Here is a 22,713-nt window from a genome sequence, read left to right on the forward strand (position 1 = left end):
CGTATATTGATGGTACATCATCCTGGTTCATGTCACCTAAAATGAAGCCAAGACAGGCTCAGTAAAATTCAGGTTCACATTACCCTTGTAAATGCCTGTTTTTGTTCCCCTTGTTCTTCCAAGTGTATGCTTCCACAGAATTGTAAGCCACGTGCTCTGCTTCTTAAAATCATTGTGTTGTTATTTTTCATGCCCTTTGTGTCATGTTGCCACATGCCATACTGAAACTATCTTCTTTCCCCATAAAAGTAAAACTTTAAACATAAATAAGTAAAATATACATGTAGATCAGCAACTTCTTCACAAATCGTCTGTCAAACGAAACAAAACAACAAACAAAACAAAACCAAACCAAATCCAGACCTGATTAAAGAAGACCTGTTGGGAAAGGGCTATTGCAAGGGAGGAGGAGCTAATGCAGTAGGGAGAACATTCTGACCATAAGGTATGCAAGTGTCTCAAAGGTTCCACAAAAGCAGTGATTTTTTGTTGTTGTTGTTTTTGTTTTTTTTGGTTTTTTTTGTTTTTTGTTTTTTTATAGAGAGGAGTGAACAGGGAGGAACCAGAGTGGGGAAGTAGGATGAAGGGTGTGCTGTGACCTTGATGGGCCAGAAGACCACATGCTATTTCTCTCTGGGGCCAGTCTATTCTCAGGCGGGGCTTTTAGGTCATATGCTGGCTGGGGCCAAGGGTTCAAATGAATAGACAACTATTGAATACAAATATGGGCCAAAGTTCAGGGCCGGGGTTGGGGGGGTGGGAAGAAAGAAGATTGACCAAAGTTTGGTTAACAAGCAGTAGAAATAAAGAACAACCAATTGCCTTAAGCAGAGGTTTATTTATCCCGAGCTCCCTGTGTCAAGGGTGTGAGCCACCATCACCTGGGTTTGCAGAGACACAGAAGCAGGTAGAATGAGAAAGCTTTCTAGCAGAAAAGAGAGGGAAACTCAGGTGAACTGGTAGGAGGCTGTTGTGTGGGGGAAGCTGTACGCGGGCTAACTAGAGGTGGAGTTCTCTGTGTGATTGGTGAGGGGTGCAGTTTGGCTTTCTCGTTGGTGCTAAGTTGAAAACAGGTACAAGGATGAGGGAAACTGTTAGTTATTAATTCCTGGCCATTAGTTGACTGCTAAAGAAGTAATTGTTTAGCTTTTTGGATTGTCACTAGGGATAGTGACAATCTGGCTTCCTGGCTGGGTTGTTGTAGGTAAGGGTTTGGTTCCCTGAGCAGGCTGCTGTAAGCTTGGGGTCAAAATTCTGTATTTATATATGGTCTGGCTATTGCTCATTCCTATATTCCTTCTCTCAAAGCTTTTTGTTCTGATGAGTCAGTAAGAACAAAACACTTGAGCTAATCACTTAGAGGATAAGAATGGGAATTCTGAGGGTGTGTTTTTGGATTTTGGGCTTGTCATAGGTAAACAAGGGAGGCATCTAAGGTGGTTCTGTGCAGTAAGCCATTTCCAGGAACACAAAAGGGCGGGGGGAATTTTTTAGAAAAAATAATTAATGTTTATTTTTCAGAGAGAGAGACAGACAGACAGAGGGTGAGTGGGGGAGGGGCAGAGAGAGAAGGAGATACAGAATCTGAAGCAGGCTCCAGCACAGAGCTGAGCTGTCAGCACAGAACCCCACATGGGGCTTGAACCCATGAATTGTGAAATCATGACCTGAGCCGAAGTCTGAAGCTTACCCTACTAAACCACCCAGGCACCCTGGGGGGATTTTTTAACTTTGCTGTTTTCCAGGATCATAGAGTTTATGTAAAATTCAGCATCCTCTGACCCATATGTATACAGCAATATACATATGTATGTGGATAGATATGTAAGTGTTAATTATGGACACAAACACCTCATAGAAGTTAATGTGAACATCTCTAACATATCCATCTATATTTGTCTTTAACTACATATAGATATAGTTATATTTTAAAATATTAAACATTTAATTTTGAATCTTTTGTGTATTTACTTTTTGAAAAAGAGATGAATCTAAATATTTGGGAGTATGCCTAGGGCTTTTCGGTGTTCCTTCCTATGATACATCAATGAGGTATTTGAGGAAATTTAGAAAATATTCCTCACCCAATGAGGTTGCTGCTTTTTAAATTGAGAATGCACTTCAGGCCATCACTAATATAAGACTCCTTCCTCCGTTACTGAAATTAATAGATATTTTCTCCCATGTTGGTCATAGATGTGATTCCTCAGGCTTTCTTTTCCTTACCCTTAGTGTTAAAGACTCAGCCATCTTTTTATCCAAGTCAGTTTCTATGACTGTGCTATCACGGACTTGTGCACCTTCAGGAAACAGTGCTTAGAACGGATACAACAGACGCTATACTTCAGGATCTACCGAGATTGCATTGTAATTCAGAGCTAAAAAGAAATTCAGAAAAGGTTCATTCATAGGATTCTTCATTATCACCTTCATCGATTTCCTCAAATTTAACTTCATGTGTCTATAATGATTCAATAGAAGAGCCTCAGGAAATTTGAAAGGGCTGTTTAAAACAGCGTGACTGCCTTGTTTGTGTGGACCTCTCTTTGATCATCTAAAAGTGAAATAAATTAGATGGTGGCATTTCCATTGTTGCCCTCTCACTGCTTAATCTATATCAGAGCAATATACACGTTATCAACCCATTTCAATCTTAACTCGATGTGAGGCTTTCAAAATTGAGCCATAAATCATTTTGAAAAAGGAATCCAAAAAAGGAAACAAAGATTTTCATATAAGAAGCAGCATTCTAAAATTTAATTTTGCAAGAATCTTATTTAGAAATGTGAGATATAAAGTGCATGGCATGGAACAGCTAATGGAAAGCACAGGGTCATGTGGAAGACAAGGATGTGGCCTGTGGATTAAAGAGGTATACTCTAGTGTCCCTCCTGTGAAAGAGACCACTAGCATAAGTTAGAGGATGCCGGAGAAGCTCCCTTTCTCCCCAAGATATGTGACCTTGCCAGTTTAAATGTTGAAGCATACATTAACCTTTGTAAAGTGAACAGGGTTTTTTGTTTTTGTTTTTGTTTTTTGTTTTTTGTTTTTTGTTTTTGTTTTTGTTTTTTTTGGTTCTTTGTTTGCTGGGTCATTGCTGCTTAATTGATTGAGCATCCAACTCTTGATTTCAGCTCAGGTAAGGATCCCAGGGTTGTGGGATCAAGCCCTGTGTTGGGCTCCAGGCTGAGCATAGAGCCTGCTTAAAATTCTCTCTCTCTCTCCCTCTCTCTCTCTCCCCCTCTCCTCCTCTCTCCCTCTCTCCCTCTCTCCCTCTCCCTCTCTCCCTCTCTCTCTCTCTCTCTCTCTCTCTCTCCCCCCCTTCTCTCCCTCTCTCTCCCTCTATCCCTCCCTCTCCCTCTCTCTCCCTTTCTCTCCCTCTCTCCCTTTCTCCCTCTTCTTCTACCATGCTCTGTTTCTCTAAAGTTAAAAAAAAATGGACTTTTGAGAGCAAGAACATTTTATAAAATTATGGTCAATAATCAAATGCAAAATATGAGCATCTTTAGAATGAGATCAGCGAAGGATAAAAGTAGCAGAATGGGTAAGTGAGAGATATCTGATTATTGTCACAATCACTCTGGCTTAAGTACTACGAAAACTTCGCTATTAGTTTTAAATCAGATTCCAAACAAAACCAAGCACTAATTAATTAGATCATGGAAAATCTGAGAACTTTCAAAACAAATTTGGTTTAAAAAAGTAAACTACTAACCCATGTTTTCAGTGTAAATAAGGCAAGCAGAGATGAAGTCAGTGGGAGTGTGGGTAAACTTGTCCCAAATTTCCCATTTACTAAATTTGGCTCTACAAATGCATAGCAACTAGACTGGGGTATGTACTCTTTACTGAGTACAGTTGTTCAGTTGAATTCAATTGTTCAGTTGAATAACAGCACTATCCCCAGTATTGTACGTGTGCCGCCTATATCCCCTTCTCTTTACCAATTTGGTGCGTGCTCACCTGACTTCCACAGCAGAACCTGTATTCCTTTACCTGAGATCTTTCTATAGTTAGTGAGCAAGGTTCATCAACCTAAGCATGGGCCATTTGTGCTGAGGAATTAGGACCACCTGGGGGCAGTACTTACTCAATGACTAAAGGGAGGTGATGAAAAAATTACACCACTCTTCTTTTCCCTTGTGTAGGGTGACTTGGAGGCATGATCTTCACGCTGGCTCCTAGGATTTCCCCAGCAGAATTAAGCTTCAGCAATCCCCAGTAGTACTGGGCTTGATTATGTGCCTTCACTCCAGTATCTCACTTCCCTACTATTTCCTTCACCTGTCAAACAAATAACTTGCAAGAGATCCTGGTCTCAGGGTCTACCACAGGGGAATCTAAACTCAGACAAAGTCAGTGGAGTAAGTTACGTCATACGATGTAAATATATCACGGTTAAATCCTCTAATTACAAAGATGTTATCCTAATATAACCTGTTCGGTGAATGTACCTTTGAAGTCTCCTCTTGGGGAGGGAGAATGAGAGACAGCAAGTGAGTGAGCAAGCTTGGGTGTTTCAGTGGGTATAAGAAAACAAGATTCATTCTGGTACAGCCATTTTCAAGAAGTAAGGGATGCTGTGAGCAGCAGCTTGTGGTTGAAGTTAGTGATGTGGGCACTACTGCCGAGGCATAGATTTGGCCTCCGGTCCATATGTACGCACAGCTGGCTGGGCTGCTGGAGGAGCCTAGTGTAGAAGGACAGCCTGCTGGGCTTGAGATAAAACACACCTGCTCCTCATTGCTTCCTTCTGGGACCTTCTATGCTAAAAGGGATCATCTCTTTTTCAATAAACACTGGGCTCTGTTGTGGGAATACATCATGCAGGACTGAAAAGAAAGCCAGAATCCACAGAGGAAAGTTGGTAGAACATTATTCCAGGCAAAAAGAGAGTTGTAGCTGCCAATTTATATTGGTCTCATACCCACTATCATTACTAAGACATCCATAATCCTAAAAAGACTTTCAGTAGAAAAATAAGCTTAATTGTCAAAGGACCACAGATTTGTAGTTGGTTTCAATGGTCCATTGCCAGTTACACTACTTGACATTTGAAGTCCTCCAAACAAAAATATTAAGAAGATCTACTGGAAACGTTAATTGTTGTATAAATAGATCACCAGTCTCCTTAAAATTAAGAGTATTTTTAAGCACTATTTTGACCTATGAAAAATTAATATAGCCAACAGCATATTCTATGTGATTCAAATTCCCCCAGATCTTTTTTTCTTTTTCTTATGTGTTTGGTTTGTAGATTCAAGAATCAGAAACTACTACTTAAGGAAGCAAAATGGTTCTTGAATAAATATGTACATTTTGCCTGATGTAAGAATTTCTAATAAATTCATTGTTTCATGGTGTCTCAGAAGGAGTTATTGGGAGTTCTGTCTCCTATGAGCCAGAACAATCTGAGAGTTGGGAGAAAGGGGAGATCCATAGGCCAAGATAGCTCTGGGTTGGTGAGTCAGTCTGTCTTTTTCCCACTCTATCTCTTTTCCTGCCAGAGCATCTTTTCAAAGACCAGCTTACTGCCCCTTTTCTAGGAGACACAGCTACTTTTTCCTCTTGCACATTCACTCTGAAATGTGCACTGTAGGGTTTGTGGTTTACTGGAAGACTATACTTGAGTCGTCTTTCTATTTCCTGTAGCTATTTCTTCTTGACTCCTGGGTATCTTGATTTTCATTTGATCCACAGACTGGTTTCTAATGAAGAACACCTAAACCACATTTAGGTAGAACATAGCTGCAGTTTATACAGGTTGGAAAACCAAATATAGAGAGAGGTTTTTACAATTTTTTTTTAGGGATTCTGTGTTCGTCTTCAAAAAGTCACTACCTAACAGTATTTCCTCTCCTTCATACTGAAGAAGTTAAGAGCAATTTTTTGAATTCCGACCAAGGGAGAAATAATAAATTCTGTGCCAATTAATGGTAATATTAATGAACCCTTGCCATTATGTAATTATGGAGCTTTTTGTAAATGATGTCAACTTTGATTTTGCCAATACCTTACAATAGCTCTTTTAATGATAGCTTCAACCAGGAGTTGTTTATAAATGTCAGTGTATATCAATTTGAGAAAGAAAATCCTATGAAAGGATAGTTCAGTTTCTCTAAGCCACATTCAGTAGAAATATAATGCAAAACACATGTGATTTAAAATGTTCTAGTTGACAAATTAACATTTTTAAGTAGGTAAATTGATGATACATTTACTTCAATACATCTAAATGTTTTTATTTTAAGTTCTAATCAATATAAAATGATTAATGAGACATTTTATATTTTTTGGTACTAAGCCTTTGAAATTTGGTATGCAATTTATGATTGTAGCACATTGCAATTTGGACTGGCTACATTTCAAGGACTCAATAGCCACATGTGGCTAGTGACTACCATGCTGGATAGTAGGTCTATATAGTATCTAGATACAAAATCCAAGGATGAAAAGTTCTGTTACTTTAAAACCCAGTAAAACACTGTATTGCTCTGGTGGCATTTTTGAGAGAGAAAGCTTCTATAAAACAGTGATAAAAACTCACAGCAGATAATGCCTTTTTCCAAAATAAATTGCTTCTATTTAAGAATTAGGTGTACTGCTCAGTGCTGTACATTTGGAATTGTCTCAGTTTACTCCTTGGCATCTGCAGAAGGATACAGTGACTTTTACTGCTTCTTGGGCATGATTTGTTTAGCATTTTGTAGGTAAGCAATGACTAAAAAATATGGAATGTATAAATATTAAGGGAGGTTTACATTGTACATTTAGGTGTTTTTAGAATAAGAGCAGTTGTTTTTTGTTTTTGTTTTTCCCCTCCTCCCTATAGTATAATCAGTTTGTTGAGATACCATCATGGTGACAAAGAGTGCTGCAAAATTGATAGGGCGGCCTCTCCTAAATCAAGCTGACTTTATAATCATTAGAAAATGGAATAGAGACCATTTTTAATGGTGTCATTTTTGTTGTGTTCCAGTCACTGTGAGCTGCAAAGAATACAGAAGTGCGCACTGGCTCCAATTTGGATGCCTTAGGCATGAAACCGTTCTGCTCTACATACTGAGAAGAAACCATTTCCACTTAATCCTACATAGCCATGAAGTATCAACAAAACATTCGAAGCTAGAATGCAGTTTCTGTGATGCTTATAGAAACATAAAACACTTTATTTGTTAGGGCATTTATACCACATATATTTCTGACTATGGGTGACAAAATACAAAGCGAATATATGCTATCAGTACGTTTTTACTCTTGTTTTTTTTTTTTTTTAATTGGAGTAATCCAGTATTTCTTTCCAACTCTTTGTATCCCTTCTTCATATTCCTTAAAGATTTTGCTCAAAAAAAGCAAAGTGTATTATCCTGTCCAGGAATGTTCCCACAATGAAGAATGTAATTAGAGTTTTCCATTTGTCAATATTTCCTTCTTAGGTAAACAAGAACTTTAGGAATCAATCGATAAAATCTCAACTACAGAAAACCATTTTATTATGACAAATACTCTATATTAAGGTTTCTCAATTTTTCACAAATTGTATATAATATTTTTTTTTGCTAAGCCCTAAGTCAAATACCAAGGGAAGTTTTAATAACTCATGAAAAGTAAAAAATACAAAAGAGAAAAAAAAACTTTTCTCTATAAGAACTCTAGGAAAATAGTGGGTTTTGCTTGTAATTGAATCATGACACTTTTAAAATAGAATTAACTCTAGAATTTTGCCTTATTTTATCAATGGACATGAGATTTTAAGTTATATATAAAACATATTCAGAAATCTTTCTCAACCCACAGGATCTCCTTTTCACAAAGTTCTGGATCTATTGGAAGAATGTCAAATCCAGAATACATGAGGCCAATCATCTAGGAATTGTTAGAAGCTTAGAAATATGATGTGGTAAAAAAAATAAGGGGAAAGGAATGTAAAAATCTGATGAAGAGGAGATATTATTGAAACTGTCTTAAAATCATTTTTAAAAGCTGGAGAACAGTTTAACTAGAATGTTAGACTTTGTTGGTGGGAGGAGTTATGAAAAATTTGTGCTTTTGGAAATGTTCTAAAATTCATTAGGAAAAGCATTAGGAAAATGGGTTTTCTGAAATGGAAAAAGAGATTTCATAATTTCATATTTGGATGAAGACCCACTCCCAGAAACATAGCCATTGAAAAATGCATATTATATACAGAAAAAAAAATCCACGTGAGACTAGCAGTGAAAAGAATGTATGAGTACAAAATAGAAATTGACCAGAGTGTCACAAATTTTAAGTAATTTAAAATCTATTGTCTTTATATTTATTGGCTCTTTTTGGTGCAAGTGTGTGTGTGTGTGTGTGTGTGTGTGTGTGTGTGTGGTGTTCAATATGGAAACTTTCATGAAATCTGTTTCCCAAACTGTATTTTCCTATAAGATCTTAAGTCCTTAGAAATGATTTTTTTTTGTATTTTTTTTCACCCTACAGAGTTTTATTTGACCACTTGGTTCTTTAGTGATTAATGTGTATTTTGCATGATAGTTTGCAGTTGTCACCCATTATAAGCAATGCATATTTTTAGAAAAAAATATTTGGCCCTGAGATATTATATTCACATAAGCATCTCAAAGTTCCTGCCAGGGCTCATCTTGCTTTCCCTAATATGATGCATTTAATGCTCCGATATTAATACTACCTAGAAATCAACATTCAGTTTCCATTATTTTTGCACAAATATTCTAAGTACATTCATATTTAAATGTTTCACACAGCTAATTCCTGCTGCCTAGAAGTTCTGTTTGACTCAATAGGACTTGAATGTTTAAACAATCTAACTTTTATGTCATTGCTTCCCAGTAATTTATTGCCAGGAGGCTAGCATTTGATTTGTTTTTCAAGCAATTCTATATTTGAAGGAATAAAGAAAGGGATGTAAATACCTTATATAATAGAAGTGCTTTTTTTCTAATTCAAATATGCATCTTTGTTCAGAGGCTATATGTTTGTTCATTAACTGAATTAGTCTAATATTCAATTATTTAAAATAGTTCAATAACTAATTATCTGGAAGCTACTATGGACAAGGCCAATGAGCAAGTGTTTATGGGGTGGAGGTGTGGGGAATGAGGAAGCTTTATGTTATCAAGGAAAGCTTAAGCTATTAATGAAAAGCTATACATAAATAACTATAGTACAAGGAAAAAGTAGTAAGTTCATGAGAATGGATGGAAGTATTTTATATTCAGAAGAGAGAAAACTCACTCAGCTGTGATGAGTGGAGATTTCATGCAGTTGGTGACATAATTAGAAAAATACAAAAGAGGACTAAGATTTAAACAGAGTACCATATTCAATGAGAGTAACAGTTCAAATTAGGAAAAGCCCTTATTGTATATAGGAAATGAAGCTCACTGTGAGGAGAGTAAATGTCCCCTGCAGTAGGGTACCAAACCATTTTGTGAAGGGCCTGGAAGAACCCAGGAGTCAGTCTTTGCTTGAGGTGTTCTATTCCCAGTATTTGAGCAGAGAAATCATATTACAAAATAGTGAACTTGGAGGGGCACAGTACTGTGTGATTAATGGAAGAAGGCTGGTGTCAGTCTTGTTAGGGCAGGGGAAAGCTTGTGAAGGATGCAAAAGGTATTGTGAAAAACAGCCAACCAAGTGTTTGTCATAAAGGAGTAGGAAAACTCAAAGGTCCATTATAAAAGTTGGGTGAAATCATCAGGAAGAGAAATGGAGGCTGAGGGAGGAGCTACTGTGCGAGAGGGAAGACAACCCAATAACAAAGTACAGAATGAGATGTGGATGTGCAGATGTCTAGTGGGCCAGAAAACATGAGGACTGGAACACAAGAGTGATCTGGGCCATTTGAGAGGCAAGTCTTTATTTATTTAACTACTAAATTTTGGTAGGTGAATATTCACTGATGTTGAAACATCTTTTAGAAATTGGGAGGGTTGGCCATGGGAATTATGACATATAAGAATATGAGACTTACAGAGGCACAAATCCCATCTGTGCTCTGGTTGGTCATGTACATGAAAGCAAAACAGGGCAAATGAATGGATGTGTTAAAAATGTGTGTCTTAAAAATTAATCTCTTTATACTTACTAGAGTTTTGGAATACTACAGATTTTTGGTGAATATTTGGCAAATTGTGACGCTTTGTCATGCATAAAATTGAGATTAAGATGGGAAAGAAAAGAAAGCTGGACACAGTAACAATGAAATACTCAAGAGATCAGATAAATATCAGAGGTAAAGCAAGTCATGGGTAAGAATCAAGGCAGCAGGCCATAGAGAGATAATAATGTGCAAGGATCAGAGAAAGCAGTGTGTCAGGATCCATTCAAGAACAAAACTTAGAAGTTCACGTATTCTGGAGAGCAGAGTAAAAATGAGAGGTTCAAAGACGTGGGAAATGTGTATACCAAAAAGCAGAGCAAGCCAGCAAGAGGCACCTGGAATGAAGTAGTTACTTAATACCCAGAAAGTGTCTAGCTGATATGAAAAATTTAGGCATGCATAAACTAATGACTCAAGTCACTTGTAGGGATTAATATATTTGCTCATATTTTGTTTTGTTGTTGTTCTATGGCAGCAAGTAAAAATTCTTATGGAATCTCTGTATGTCCCTGACTTTCAACTTTGGCTACTCATTTGAAAGACCTGAAGTGCTTTAAATTTTACAGATGACTGTACGACTCCCCCCAAAATCCAAATTAGCTTTCCTAAGTGTAGTTTGGGCATCTGTAGTTTTGGACCCTCCCCATGTGGTCCTACTAGCCCAGATTGAGAAACTCTGCATATGTAAAGCTGACCATAATGGAATTGATCACAGGAAAGGAGAGTAAAGGAACCTGTGTGCTGCTGGTTGTCTCTGCACCAATTTGATCTAGGTTATGAAGCAGAACACCTAGGGGATAATTCTAACAATACAGAAGCCTCAGTCCCACCCCAAAAATATTGAGTGGAATCTGATTGTTGAAGGTAGAACACAGGTGATTCAGACACACTAATTCTCTTTTTAAAGTTTCCTGCCATTAGGTCTCCCTAACATATATACTCCATAAATCACTACTACAAATAAAGATTTTTGACAAATAAAGAGTTCCCAAGCTTCTTATGAAAGATCATACTTTGACCTGTTTAGGACTCATGATGCAGTGCTATTAATTTCTATTTCTATATTACATAATACTTAATTACCATAAATTAAGAGCAATGTGACAAGATTTTGGTAGTCCCTAAAGATTTATAAAGAATCAAGTCATGGTCCTTGTCTTTAAGAAGCCACCCACCCACTGGAGGAAAAACAAGTAAATGATTGTGACAATGTGGGGACTGATTGCTCTAATAAAACTGTGTGGAGCATGTAGGACTGGCACAAGCAGTAAGGAAGTCAACAAGACTGCCTCAAAAAAGTGAGAGCACTTCCTTGGTAGGAAAGATCAGAAGAAGACCCTGGGTGGCTGAAGACAGAAAAACAGTGTGTTAGGTAGGAAAATGGGCAAACAAACTAGGAAGTAGACAACACTCTAAATTATGCAAATTTCAAGGTTTAACCAAGACATGGGCTACTTTCTCTAGGAGCTTCATGATGTCTCTTGCCTTCCACCTCCCTTTGGAGTTCAGACTAATAGAGTATATGCATAAAGGCCTATTAGTTTGCCACAGGACACGTGAGAGGATTCAGGAAGCAAATATGTATCTTTTAAGCCAGGAGTTCTTCCTCTTACTAAAACAAGACAAAATTATTTTTAATCTCTGATGAGTCAGGTTGACCAGTCCTCCCTCTTTGGGTACTGGATTAAACGTGTATGATAGGGCAGGGGAGAGGGAGAAGAATAGAGACTTTTTCTCTTGGTCCTTCTATGACAAACACCATTAGTTGCTGACTAATATCCATTCTCTACTTCCTTAACAACATAACCCAGGTTTTGTTGAGACTGACAATGTACCCAGTCTAGAAGCAACATTCATGAGTCCCATGTCAGGTATTGATGTCTATGGGACAGAGTTCTGACTTGTGTGACATTACTGGAAGTTGGGCAGAGCTTGCAGGAAGTTTCTCTGGAAGAGTGTCATTATTTAAGGACATATCAGTTTTTATATGTGGTTGTGCTGTTTCCACTGTCTTGAAACTCAGATGTGAGGGTTGCTGGAACAGCACCCATTTCATGAAAACAAATGTGAGGGTATAGGCCTGAGTTATACATAACAACATGAAGTATGGTACCAATATCAGATGGCCTATCTTCAGACTATCATTACTAGAAGAAAACACCCAGTTCCCTAATTTGTTTAAACCACCTGTTGTTGTTCTTGGAAAGAGTAGTGATATCTCTGCTGCTTACAGAAAAATTACAATTTCTGATACTTTTTCCCACAAGGGAAGAAATGACCAAAGTAATTCCCCTTCTCCATAAGGCGAGATCAAAATTTTAGCATGTAGGTATACATGCTTTACTTTTTACTTAATGAGAACCAGTAAAATCCACTGACTTAAAAATGTATATGCTACACCAAACTGCATACCAGTCAATAACTAGAAAAACACTGTTTATGACCTAAAGTAAGAAATGTCACTACAAAATCCCTAAGATCTGAACTAGTTCTCTTATAAGAGAAACATTTCATTCTTAAGCAATACTAATAAGACTCGCTTACCATTGCATGTTAAATCAACTCTTAAAATTATTTCAGAGAAAACTCCTTTCAGTTTTTTCCAATTATTAGGTGAGTAATTTGCAAAAGGCTGCCCCAGGAAGTGTCCATGAGAGGATGTGCCAGTCCCTTAAATGGAAGTGACAGCTGCTGGATAATGCTGGAGTTCTGGCTTATGCCTTCTGCCCACTCACTGTGACAGACTTGTGATGAGTCACCTTATGCTATGAGCATAGACACATCCCTTATGAAGAAGAATGAGAAAAATACCAATAATATTTCTTTTTTTAAGTTGACTGAGCAGTTGTAAGAAATCTGCACAATTATCCTCACATCTTTTTAAGGAGTTGATCATCATTGTGGACATTTCATGCTTTTAATGGCTTTGGTTTAAAATTAATGACAATCCTCAAGCTCTAATGATAAACTTTACAATAATGTTTTCCACAAGCATTTAGGGATGCAACATTAGCCACTGATCTGACATTACTCAACAGTAACAATATCCCTCCATAGAGTTTGAATGCTCAAGGAAAACAGCATCAACAAAGCAATTTTTATTAATAAGAAAAAGGAATTAAACCACAAAAGATATGTTATTTTCCCTGGGTTTTCTTCTAATATAAAATTTTATTTTATAATGCCTGTGGTGTTCAGGTATAGCTCTCAGTCCCAGAAATACCTAGAGATTGTGGGCACTGGGGTTTAGGGTACTTAAATCAAGATACTGGGTGTGGGTCTGTGGTTCAGCTGTGGGATCTCAACATCACACTTTATAATTTTCAAAAATGCTTTTGCTCGAAGCAAATGTGTAAATTTGGGGTTTCAGGCAACGTGGAATGTTTTTTTTAAACATTTAGTGAAAAATCATTTGGGTTATCTTTCTCTATACTTAGGGGATCACATTTTCCAGATTATTATTCAGTCTTTAAGGACCACTGTGACTAGAATACACTACTGAGCCCACATCCTAGCTAAGTCCCCCAACTGAGAAGTAAATTAAAGAATTCCACAACAGCCTCCATGATATTTTGGATTAGAAGTAGATTTAATATGTGTAGTGCTTTAACTTGGAAAACCACTGGATAAATTTTATTACTGATAAATTCAGCATAGCTGGGAGCAGGGGAAGACCAGCAGTGCCAAGACTGTTTTTCCATACTCATTTAATGGGATAATGTGGCCTTTGTTTCATGCATAATAACCATGTGAATATCAACAAAGCAGAAAACTTCAATCTGGTCCTTCCATCCCTTTTTACTCAAATATAAATTTCTCCTGCACCAACAGGCACATTTTTATTTTTATTTTACCAAAGCTAAATGCAACAAAGAGCCTTCTCTTTTCTTGTCACTCATATATCTTTCTGTCTTATTATAACCCACTTTACTGTGCTGGAGACTGAGACCCAGAGCTAGGACCAGGGCTCAGGAAAATGCTAGTGTGTCAGAGATCAGTAAGCTTTTGCGAAATCCATTTTCCAGACTTCTTAGCAGTTATATGTGACTAACACGTCTTTCCCTTTCCACTAACATGATGCACGTGGGTTTGGTAACCTTGGGAGTCATATGTTCAAAGAGATGAAGCCATGGGATAGGAGAAAAGTCAGTCTCTAAATTATCGATTGGAGGAAAGCTGTTTGTCAATTAAGAGCAATGGTTTTACTTAATGTATTCAAGAAATGAACATTTGTCATGTCATTATCATGTCAAATGTCATGCTTAAGTCTTTCTATATTGGGGGGTTTGTTTGTTATAATAGCTAAAATTACTTTAAAGAAGCAGAAAACAGATGATTAGTATTCTTTTATCTCACTGATATCCTGCTCATTTGGAAGGTCTCTGTAGGAAACCTGTCTCTTCATTTCTTAGTTATCTGTATTAAATCTGTCCCCACTCACTTTTGCCTATGATCAAGGTTTACGTGCCTCCTCCTGTAACCATAGCCTATTTCCTCTTTTAAAACAGACCTATCCCTGTCTCATGTCTTCATGGACTTTATTCTTTGGAAAACAACTAATTCACTCAAATATGTAAATAACTGAATGTTGTTTAAAACATTGCCTCTCAAGTACTAACACCCTGGTATTTTAAGAGACTCATAATAGACTGATTTAAATGAATGGCTAACATGAAAAATATAAGCCAAGGGACCAACTTTTTGAATATTTTTGGTCCTCTCTGTCACATTTCCTAACGTATTCCCTATCTAGTAGTATGCAAGATGAACCCTCAGCCTGGCAATCCGTTGGTAGCACCAGATTGGGGATTGTATCCTCACTGATTCAGTCATATCCTCACCACCACCATCCTCCCAGCTACTCACCCCACTCTCTGCCCTGTCATGAAATTTTGAAATTGGTAGATTTTGAAATTGGTATTCTTCCAGTGCAGCCATTGATTCCCTGCTTGTTTTCTCTTCCCTCCCTGATGCCCTGATGACCCATGAAGCAGGAAGCCAGGATGATTTCACCAGGGAGTGTGGATTGATCTTCTGTGAATTTCCCAACTTAAAAATCAGCTAGGAACTACCAAAGCCTCCATCAGAATAAACTGAAGTATGTGACTTCATGGTGATTTACCAAATAATCCCCTGCCCTTCCTATTTTACTAAAGTGTCCTTGATTTATTAGAGAGATATTCAGTGGAGAAAGTCAGGTCCATTAACACAGTAGGTCAAAAGTGTTAATGTGCTCTTCAGAAAGTTTGCCCACACAGCCGCATACAAAGTGGCTGTTGTGCCAGTGATTCGTTCCACATAGATGGTTGTTCTGGACAGTGCAGTCTGAACAGAAAAGAGTCTATAAACCTGGAAATGCCCAGTGGCCTCTATTATTCTGTGTGAATGCCTACACAGGTCTAAAAGCCTGGAAGCATATTGGGTTGTGTTAAATGAATGCCAGCTCAGACTTCACTCTGTCCTTCTCAGAAGGTACTCGGTCTGCTTCACAGCGAGCTTGTGGGAGTGCAGGGGCTGGGAATGCTTGCCAAATGGCCTCCTCTCATCAGGGCCTCTAATATCCAATTCATTTGTATTTGGCCCCCATGCATTAGAGCAAATTGCTAAAAATGCCATAAAAAGAGTTATTGTAGGGTTATTGAAGTTCTGATAGGTGATTGATGCCTTAATTAGGCCTGTTAATAGTCTTCATAGTGGTCTGTAGTAATAACTAAACAGTCAGGTTGGGATTTAGGGTCACTATATTAGTTTGTTGAGTGCCACTAAATGAGCTTTTCTCTTCAGAACCAAATTATGGTTTTATAGCTAACTCATAAACTTAACTCAGCTCAAATACTATTTAAAAGGCTCAGAGAGGTGCTTTATTTACCAAGCTCTGAGCCACTAAGTTCTAAGCTGTAAAACTTGAATTCCAGCTATTAGAATCTTAATTTTACTTGATAATAACTCCTTTTTAAATAACGTCCTACATTTTATAAAAGCACAAGGTAAATTCAACTATCCTAAAGAGGAAGTTGTGAGTATACACATAGTAGCATAAAGTTACATTCACTATTTCTATCAACTTAAAGGGAAACATTGATAAGTGATATGTGTTCCCGCTGGATTAAGCCTAATTCCAATCATTGTGAGAGGCACCAAAAAATATATGTAGTTTTAAGGGCTAAGAAAAACAAATTTCTTAATAGTCAAAATTTAGCTTAGGAGAGTCTCTTTCACTTATTTTAAACCTATACTTTTTCTGTTACTATATTTAATTCTATATTTGACCTACGAAGACTTCAACATTCATCGCATTAACAAAAGAAGCATTTTTCCTCTTTGTATAAAAGAAGGTTAGCCTCTTTAAATTCTCATCTAAGAATAACGTACTTAAATATGCTGGTTCTATTTTTTACTTTACTCCTAAAAGGTATTTCCAATGAGACCGTACATAGGTTATATAAATTTAGCCAAACAGTACATGTGGACAGATAGGACAGGCATCACTTCCTTCATGTGGGAAAGACAGACAAAAACAGTCCATGCTTGTGTGATTCACCATGAGGATCAGTTGCAGAGTTCCTATTTTAAATCCAGAAGGCCTTGATTCCATGTGCTAAGCTTTTCCAAGACTAATTCTCATAGCATAATGATTAAGTGAGATAAACAGATAGAATTAAAAATAAAGGTTTACAAATATGGTCCCTCTCCCCCACCTTCGTGGGCTTCCTGAGACTTCAGATAAGATTGGTTGTGGGGTTCATCATACTTGTGGGGAACACAGGTGCAACTGGGGGGCTAGCATTCAGAGGCTGTGCTGGCTTCAAATGTAGACATTGAATCCAAACCAGAGATCTAGAGAAAAGGGGAGGTAGATAAATATGGAGGTAGATAAAGGACGGTTAAAAATGAAACAAAGGATTAAACTCTGCTTTAAAGCACATATGCTTATATCCCCCTTGACATGTTATTGTAGTTATTTCTCTACTTTTCTATTTCCTTGCCTCAAAATCCTTGAGATACAAGACTGTCATCTATACCTGCCTGTTAGAAACCTAGTTCTACATTGGCCACATAGAGGTTGCTCAATAAATGTTTATGCAATGAATGAATCATTTAGTCCTTGGGAAATGTAAAAATGTATAAGTAAGTGGAACCAGATTATGAATTTAAAAGGTCCTTTAAGCCTCTCCCAGGGATCTGTCAAGAAGACTCTCCACCCTTAAGAATATTCTTATAGGTTTGGAGAATTTTGCATTCAGAAATATCAGTACCTTAGTCTCCACTTAGGTACTCTGAGGTTCAGACTTTATAAATGCTTACTCATTGTGGCCTCTTCTGTTGTCAGGAGATTTTAACTTAACTCCAGATGTGATCTTTTCCAAATACAGAATCTACTTCACAATACATCTAAGGACTCTGATTTCCAATGTTTTTATGAAACTGCCGTCCTCTGGGAAAATTAAATCCATATGTGGTCTGATTAAGAAAAAATGGTTTCTCTATTTTCTCTTTGCTGTGGCCCAAATAATTCAGCTGCTTTTTGCTGGAATTCCCTACACAATTGCCTCTCCACTTTATTTGGTGGAGGAAGCCTGATTGGCAGGAATAACTACCTTACCTCACCTCCATGTGGGGGGTGGGGGGGAAAGGGACCACTTTTGGTTAAAGCTCTTCTGGTTAAGAATTCACTCAACCTAGTGGTAGAAAAAAAGGAGGAGTTGACTGGACTTGGGTCCTGGAAAACAGCCAGGATATAAGCTGTGTCTCCCTTTCTTTTAAGAATGTATTATCTTACATTCCTGTTTCTATATGGGCGTTTCATTAATCCTTGTGTCAGCCAAATGCTTTCTCCTGCTTCTCCATATAAATGGGAGAATGTGGTCCCTTCACAACTCATGAGTTTAGTTTGAATGTTAACAGAATGTAGCTACATACCATATTTAAATCCCAGTATTTAAATCCCATATTTAAATGCTTGAGACAAAGAAACTAATTATCCCAATGGGTCAGCTATCCATCTCAATCACCTGTAACAATAGGATGACCATGGTCATGGATGACCCTACACATGGCAGAGTAGATCCTTGTCAAGTCTTAAGACATGTTATACATACTTTGTGGGATAGACCTAACTGGAACAGCTGCCTATCGCAAAACATATTCCATCCAACAAAATTGGTAGTTTATCTATGGCTTAGCACTAAAAATTAGAGGCAGGGGCACCTGGGTGTCTCAGTCAGTTGAGTCTGCCTCTTGATACCGGCTCAGGTCATGATCTTGTGGTAGTGGGATCAAGCCCCATGTTGGGCTCTGTGCTGCCTGCTTAGGATTCTCTCTGTCTCACTCCCTCCACCCCTCCCCCACTCATGCACATGCATTCTCTCTCTCTCAAAATAAATAAATAGATAAATAAACATAAAAAAATTAAATTTATTTTTAAAGTGTGCAACTTAGTTGGTATCACTGCCAATAGTCATCATTAAGTTCAAATATTTTTTAACACCTCTGAGAGAAATCTTGTACTTATCAGCAGTCACTCCCCTTTCCTACTTCACCTACTCCCTGACAACCATTAATCTACTTTTTTTTTTTTTTTTTTTGTCTCTAAAGATTTGTATTCTGATGTGTATTCTGGACATATAATATAAATTAAATCACATAATGTCTGGCCTTTTGTGTATCTGACTTCATCAAATTATCAAAATATATTCAGGGTTCATCCATGTCGTTGCATGTATTAGCACTTTGTTGCTTCATATGTTCATTATATGGGTATACCACTATTCTTTCATCATTGATGGACATTTGAGTTGCTTCCATTTTATTATTATTATTGTTGTTATTTGCTATTATGGATGAGTCTGCTATGAACATTTACATATAGGTTTGTGTGTGAACATACCTTCCATTTGTGTTGAGTGTATACATGAGGGAGGAATTTCTGGGCCATATGGTATAATGGTTAGTTTTATGTGTCAACTACAGTATCCAATTATTCAATCAAACATTAATATAGGTATTGCTGTGGAGGTATTTTGTAGATTTGCCCAATAAAATCAGTTGACTTAAAGGAGATTATCCTTGATAATGTGAGTACTCCTCATTCAATCAGTACTTAAGAAAAACACTGAGGTTGCTATGAGAAGAAGAAATTTTGCCTGAAGACAGAAGCACCAGCCCCTGCCTGAGAGTTTACAGCCTGCCAGGTTGGCCGACTAATTCAAATTTGACAGTTTCACTATCATGAAGCAAATTTCTTTAGGTGAATATACCTGTAAGTCCAAATGGTTGTGTTTCTCTGGAGAAAACAGACATATTCAGATTTTTGTATTGAGAATGGTTTTGAGGAACAGATATTAAGGATGAGTTTTCTGCATTGGTTCTGAGTTTTTTGGAATTGATTATCTAATCTGACTATATTTCAAGGTACTAATGACTATTTCCAGTGGTAAAAAGAACACGAGTAGTCCATGTGGCAATGGAAATTTGCAAAATATCACTGTATGATATTCTGGATGACTATGTGTTTGGTACTGTAAGGCATTTTTGTCAAATGAAGGAGTAGAATGAGATTGAATGGTTATTCCTAACTAATGGAGAAAGTGAGGGACATAAAGGATAGATCTGGACTTAAATTTTCTAGCTTAAGCTTTACATAAATGACCTAAAAACACCCGTTGTGTGTCCTGAAAGAAACACTTATCTTCTGCAGCTGTAGAGGTGATATTTCTGAAAAGCACACCCAGACTCTTACCTTAAGAGTGACTGAACCACGGGGCGCCTGGGTGGCGCAGTCGGTTAAGCGTCCGACTTCAGCCAGGTCACGATCTCGCGGTCCGTGAGTTCGAGTCCCGCGTCAGGCTCTGGGCTGATGGCTCGGAGCCTGGAGCCTGTTTCCGATTCTGTGTCTCCCTCTCTCTCTGCCCCTCCCCCGTTCATGCTCTGTCTCTCTCTGTCCCAAAAATAAATAAAAAACGTTGAAAAAAAAAAAAAGAGTGACTGAATCACAACATGAACTGAATTCCTAACTTCTCAGGATTCCCATTAAAGTGAGGATATTGATTGGGAGAAAAATGGGATCTTGAAAATTAAAATAGGAGCATGTAAAGAAGGTCTCAATGAAGCTGGAGATACAAAACCCGTACATTCTACTGAGTCTTATTTGACAGTATTCTAGCACCTCCTAGCACCCCTTTCTGAGGAGTTTAACCCCTGTCAAGAGGAGTTTAACTCAGATTTGCCTGAAGAAACTCTGGTGATCTTCTCTGTGGAAATGCCTTACAAGATACTGTTCTCTCTACCCTTCTTTTCTCCAATACCTATAACTGCTCTTATGTTCCAGCAGGTGGCCCAGAAGGGTAAGGTTAATGTGTGAACTACAGGGAGATGGGCTACCCATGAAAAGAACTGTCAGATTTTCCTAATATATATGGAAAGAAATCTGGGGAATAATTAATATCAAATGTGCAGGGTAATAGTGGAAAAGGGAAAAAAAATGGATTAGTCCAAAGCAATTCATATAGAACCACTAAGAGAATCTGGATTCAGTGTTGCAGCTGAAGGGGTTAGAATGGGCTCTGACAAGTTGATTGGTTGGTTGGGTGAAACATGGCCGGGAAGATGACCTACACTAAATAAAGTTGAAATGAGAAAACAGTCTTGGAATACTGTAGGAGAGATCCAAAGATGTAGGGAGATTGGAATAGTAGAGTGGATTTATCATGTCTGGGAATACTGTAGGAGAGATCCAAAAGCTTAAGGAGATTGGAATGGTAGAGTGGATTTATCATGTAAGACCTGGTCACTCATTGTGGAAGGGTCCACGGGACACATCTTTCCCCATTATTATGAAAAGTAAATTTGTGAGAGATACCCCAGCTTCCTTGAAGACTGCTATAATTGTTCTTCTCTGTAGGTCTGAGATTAGAGTGGGAAATGTTGCCACTGAAGTGGGATTATTAAATGCAGTGAGAGATTGTTAGATGCCAGTGGCAGTATTTCATTGCCAAAGACATTTAAATACCAAAGGCAGACATGATGGCTTTAAAAGACAGAAAGTCAAACAACAATCAAAAGAGTCTGACTCACAGAGACAACAAAAATATTGTTCAGTTTATCATGATGTTCCTGGAAGAAAAATAATGTATAATTTACTGAAATTCTTGCTTGATCTTTGTAAGCAGAAAACTTCTAGGTCAAGTGAACAGAAGTCTAACTTGAATCACCAAAACAGTCACAGACTCTCAGTCAGTTCCTACACTGGATCTAGTTTATAGACCTAAAGCCCCTTCAGTGAAAAGGGAGGCTGAGTCTACTTAAGGAAGAACCCTACTTCCTTAAAATTAATATTGATGATTTATTAAAGCTGTCATACGGATAATCTTCCAGCATTCTCCAAAGGGGAAATAGGAAAAGAAGAAATTGTCTCCCTTTTTTGGGATCACTGGACACTACCTCTGAATTGACACTAATTTCAGGAGATCCAAAATATAAGTGTGATCTACCAATCAGAGTAGACATTTATGGAGATTAGATGATCAATGGAGTTTTAGCTCATATCTGTTTCATAGTGGGTATAGTTGGTTGTTGAACCTATTATTTGGTTATTTCCACAGTCACTGTATGCAAAATAGACATAGATGTACTCAGCACCTGGCAGAATTCTTTTTTTTTTTTTTTTAAATTTTTTTTCAATGTTTTTTATTTATTTTTGGGACAGAGAGAGACAGAGCATGAACGGGGAAGGGGCAGAGAGAGAGGGAGACACACAGAATTGGAAACAGGCTCCAGGCTCCGAGCCATCAGCCCAGAGCCCGACGCGGGGCTCGAACTCACAGACCGCGAGATCGTGACCTGGCTGAAGTCGGACGCTTAACCGACTGCGCCACCCAGGCGCCCCCAGAATTCTTGTATTATTCATAGTAGCCTCTTCGATACTGTGTATTTCTGTGGTATCAGCTGTAATGTCTCCTTTTTCTGATTTTATTTACTTGAGTCATCTGTTTTTTGTTAATCTAGCTAAAGATTTACCACTTTTGGTTATCATTCAAAAAAATGTTAGATTTGAACTTTTTCTTTTCTTTCTTTTTTCTTTTTTTTTTTTTTTTTTTTTTTGTCTCTATATTGTGCATTTCTGCTCTGATCTTTGTTATTTCTTTCCTTGTGCCAAATTTGGGCTAATGTGTTTTTTTTTCTGTTTCCTTGAGGTGTAAAGTTAGATTGTTTGAGATCTTTCTTTTTCCTTAATATCGATGTTTATTGCTGTAAACTTCTCTCTTAGAACTGCTTTTGTTGCATTCCATAAATTTTGGTATATTGTGTTTCCCTTTTTATTTGTCTCAAATATTTTTTGGTTTTCCTTTTGATTTTTTCTTTAATCTGTTGGTTGTTCAGGGGTGTGTGTGTGTGTGTTTATGTGTATGTGTGTTTTAATTTTCACATATTGGTGAGTTTTCCTCCTGTTACTGATTTATAGTTTCTTGCTGTTTGATTTAAATAGATAATTTTTTTAATTTAATTTTTAGTTTTATTTTTTTCTTAAGTTTTTATTTAAATTCCAGTTAACATACAGTGTAATATTATTTGCAGGTGTACAATGTAGTGATTAAAAAACACTTGAT

At 37.5% G+C, this 22,713-nt stretch overlaps 1 long non-coding RNA gene across 1 annotated transcript in view; it reads right to left on the reverse strand.

Moving 5' to 3' along the window:
* The window catches only part of LOC131503800 (uncharacterized), a 129,543-nt gene extending 116,770 nt beyond the window's left edge, over positions 1-12,773 (reverse strand). Inside the window, exon 1 of the long non-coding RNA XR_009257615.1 lies at positions 12,653-12,773. This is a non-coding gene — a long non-coding RNA (uncharacterized LOC131503800). The remainder of the gene's footprint in view (positions 1-12,652) is intronic.
* Between the last annotated feature and the right edge of the window lie 9,940 nt (positions 12,774-22,713).

The sequence above is a fragment of the Neofelis nebulosa genome, chromosome 2, assembly GCF_028018385.1.
Source record: "Neofelis nebulosa isolate mNeoNeb1 chromosome 2, mNeoNeb1.pri, whole genome shotgun sequence".
In the NCBI taxonomy this organism is placed as follows: Eukaryota; Metazoa; Chordata; class Mammalia; order Carnivora; family Felidae; genus Neofelis; species Neofelis nebulosa.